The sequence below is a fragment of the Grus americana genome, chromosome 5 (genome assembly GCF_028858705.1).
Source record: "Grus americana isolate bGruAme1 chromosome 5, bGruAme1.mat, whole genome shotgun sequence".
In the NCBI taxonomy this organism is placed as follows: domain Eukaryota; kingdom Metazoa; phylum Chordata; class Aves; order Gruiformes; family Gruidae; genus Grus; species Grus americana.
Genome location: NC_072856.1, coordinates 55,340,829 through 55,345,000, shown reverse-complemented (window position 1 = coordinate 55,345,000; position 4,172 = coordinate 55,340,829). Strand labels below are relative to the sequence as shown.

General features: G+C 39.9%; 1 protein-coding gene across 1 annotated transcript in view; it reads right to left on the bottom strand.

The window, feature by feature from the left end:
- VRK1 (VRK serine/threonine kinase 1) overlaps positions 1-3,970 on the bottom strand; it is a 62,518-nt gene extending 58,548 nt beyond the window's left edge. The window contains exon 1 of the mRNA XM_054828744.1: positions 3,938-3,970. The gene's annotated coding sequence lies outside the window, so the exon portion shown is untranslated. The remainder of the gene's footprint in view (positions 1-3,937) is intronic.
- Positions 3,971-4,172: the final 202 nt, after the last annotated feature.

Here is a 4,172-nt window from a genome sequence, read left to right as displayed (position 1 = left end):
TCATAATCTACTAAAGAAGGTAAGATTCTAATAACAAATTAGAGATGGCTGGAAAGAAATTGTCTTTGATGAGGAGGGGGGAAAAGGAAGAAAAGAAAGGAAAAACAAAGACGACGAGAAAGCTGGGTTAACACATATCAGTTACTTGGATACAGCTGAAACTGACTTTTCATAATGTACATGAAGCATGTTGTGAAGTTAGGAGCACTGTGATTTAAGAAAATCTCAGAGAACATCGTCCTTTTATACATCTTGTTCTCATGATATCAACATGATTGATGTTTCAGTGCATTGTACATAACACAATGCTTCCAAAAATCAGGGATTAACTGTAATTCTTTTATATTTGTTCTTTATATTTGATCATAGGTGCAAAAAAATTCTGACATGCACCAAAATGTGCAAAAATAGAACTGCAGAAAAATAGCGCAGTGCTCTTTACCACTGTTTACTTTTGAAGTTTTCCTAAACAAGCACTGAAATGTAGCAGTCAACTTTAGTTAATAAAGCTACTTAAAAACAGCATAAATCATGCAGCTATAGATTTGTGTGTGCAAGGATAATCTATGACATCCATCCTGCCTTTGCTTAGAGTAGTAGTCAAAACATTTTTGCTTCTTGCAGGTCATGCTGATCTGTACTATAATTTGAATTCTCAAGCTGTTATCCATACATCATTCCCAACAACTTTCCAAAATAGAAAAGAATTTTCACCACTAATTAAAACATGGAGCTACAGTCAGGCTGGGTCCTGACTTACTGTCAGGGAGAGACTTGAGCTTGGGGGTCAGATCCTCAGCTGAGGTAAACTGGTGAAGCTCAGTTGGAATTAATTAGGCTACCCCAGTTTACCTAACTGAGGATACAGTCCTTTTGTATGTCTAGAATCAAGCACTGCCAACTGTTTTCACATACACCTGAAGTGCCTGAATGTCATTATTACTAATTGATGTCTATACAGCACCTTTAATGTAGATGAGTATAATGCGCTTTACAGATTTTTGTGCCAGATTCCACCCACAGGAACACTAGACTAAATCAGGAGGAATGCCACCGAAATAAAGCATAGTAGAGAGAAGGAACAGCTCATCTTGAAAGAGAAAGTGCATCTGGCTGTTAGCTGAGTGATTGTTTGCACATTGCCGAATGTAAATGCAACCAGTTCTGGGGTAGAACAAGGCAGCAGTTCAACAGTACCCATGTACAACTAAACAAGTTGTGCATGGTAATAATTCCTTGATTTTAGTTATGACAAACAGTAATTAGCTCATGGTTATGTAAATACATTCTTATCCAGGTAACATTTTTCATTGCTTGTATCACAGACAGGAGCTCTGTAGCTAAGAAACATGCACAATTAGAAAAAAAAAACTTTATAAATTATGATAAAGAGCTGCTAAGATTTACTGTGTCACAAATAACAAGCAGCATTTCTCCCAGTTTCCAGCTACCTATATAGTTAATCAAGCAATAACTGATCTCTAACAAAGCCGCAAGGGAGGTTGCAATATGATCAGAGTGAGACTTTCCACTGAGGAAAAACTGTTCTGTTGTGGGATAGAGTTTCTTCATCTTAACCAAGAACGCTTATGTCCATTTCCCATGCAGTTCGTCTGGAATGTAGTTAGCTGTATGATCGAAGAGGTGCGTAGCTGTCACTCCTGAAGAGGTACTCCTTCATATAGAGGAGCATTAATCGAGGGATTTACAGGGCAAAGGCAGAGCCTGAGCTGGTGCTGACAGTGGGTCTCGGAGAGGGGAGTGGTACTACAGAGCCCTGCTATATGCTCTACAGTTGTACTGGTGAGGAGCTGCGCCACTGTGTTCTGGAAAGCCATAATCTCTACATTGCTACTTTGTTCAGCTTTACATACAATGATTCACAAGTAACACACTTGGGATGTGACAAACATTAATTTCAGTGACTGTATCCTCATCCATGGTGGAAGAGGTGCGGTCTTTTGGCAAGCCCCAGATGGAAGACAACGTCCTGGGTATGTCCGTATGGCATGTGTGCTATGAATAAATTGTGGGCACCAGTAGCAGCACAGTCCTGCACATGAGCTAACGAAGTCTGGCAAAGTATGCAGTACAGTAGTCCAGGAATACCTCAGAGCTGTAATCTGCAGAGGAGTCCACATGAGCATCTGGCCTTCACAGTCCTGACCCCTGTGTGGAGGGGCTGGCTAACCCTCACAGCACTCTCCCACCCTAGCTAGCTGTGTAATCAGGTCAGCAACACTTTGTGGCCAGCTTGTCAGAAGCTGCAGAGATGGAGCAATGTGAGGACTGAGATTTGACATTTGTACTATGACTGGAAGACAGAGATCAAGGAGTGACAAACACACAAGAGTCGAGAAAAGCTTGAGACAGGAGCAGAGCAGAGAAGGAGCTGCAAGAGACATCCTGAAGTTATTTCAAAGCTGATTATTTCTATTGCTATTTTATTTTTGTGAGATATTCAATGAAATGGAGGCTGACATTTTAGAATATGCTGCTCACGCTGTGACAGTAATGGCTGTCAGGGTATGCAGCTGACTACTTTCAATCTATCAGACCTCAGTAGCATCTGAGACTAGTTTAAGAGGCCTATCATAGTGTGTAAATGTGAGACACTAAGTGTGATGTATGTGTGTCACTTCTGAAATGGTGGACTAGCCCTGAGAAATTGTTTGATAACAGTGGCTTGTGTGAAAGAATCACTGATCAGTAAAGGATTGTTTTCCTCTGATGAACTATCGCTTACTCCAGCATGCTTCTGTAGCACGTAGGCAAATTTACCTCCTTAGGAAATATACTTTTTTCTAATACTTCCCAGGACTCATAAACAGCATTACTTCAAACAAAATGCTCAGTGCTATTGAAAGTAGGAAGCTTGGTTCTCCTTATGGTGGGTTGAGCCTCAGGACTAAAGCAACAACACAAAACAATTTGTCTGGTTTGTAAACTGAGAACATTTTCCATGTGACTGAATGGAACAGGAAGCACATGTTGAGAGCCCCCAAGTACCATTTCCGCAGAAGGATTCTGTTCACTGCAATGAGACCTTTAAAAATATCCAAGATGTGAAAAGATATTTGAGAAATTTTCATGAAGAATTTTTAGTACCCTCTGCTGTAATAAGCAGAAGGTGTTTAATAAACATGATATGCAGCAGTTGCTAAGCAGAATCTGATTTATGTACAGTAGCAGTTAGAAGCAACTACACATCAGGGTTGTACACTTTATTTGACTGTGAATTCTGATTTTCTGATGGCAGCAATTCTGCTGAACTTTATTTATAATCAGCTTACAACATGGGTAGCAGTATTATAAATGCTTCTCAAATTACATAGCAAATCTTGTTGTCTTCTTGGGCAAATAAGAAACCTACATCATGAGCTTTAATTGTAATACGGGTCATTGTCAAGGGTAAAACACTTTCCAAACCCTTCTGATGATAGTTGAAATCATGCAGAATTTAAAAACAGAATGCAGGATAACTCAGTGTACCTGAGATGGTATTGCATCTGCTCAGGACACACATTTCAAAACAAATTGTTCCCAATGTTTCCTCCTGCCCCCCTCCACCATTAAATTAATTATTAAAACTCAATGGATTCCTGTATGGATTACATCACAGTTTGTGTAAGGGAAGAAGAGGGAGCCAGAAGCCCTAGTCTCTGCTCCACCAGTGTAAATGGAGCACAATTCCCACACCAACTTACACCCGTTAGCCATGTATCAGGGTAACAGAGATCAGAACCTGACCCAGAAACAGAGCAAGGCAGAGAAGTATGGTTTCATTTAGCAGTGTTCAGAAATCAAATACACATTCTGTCCATATACAGACCAAAATGAGGATGTAAGCTGTGCCTCATATGGCATTAATCGATTATAGTGCTCTATCCTTATCTCATTATAAGTCACTAAAATCAATGGAATAATGTTTACTCACATCAGATGAGTCTGATCTTGCAGATGAGTCTCATCTTGCCAAAGAGAAAGCAGAAGGCATACAGGGAAGTATCAAAAACTCTCTTCCCCTTCCATTTCCTCCTCTACTTCCCTTTTCCCTTCCCTTTTCCTTCATCAGTACATTAGAAATTTAAAAATAAAAGATTAGAAGACTTAATAGAGCCCCACAATGGATTTGTATTGCCAGCAAGTGAATAATGACATTCGTATCACTC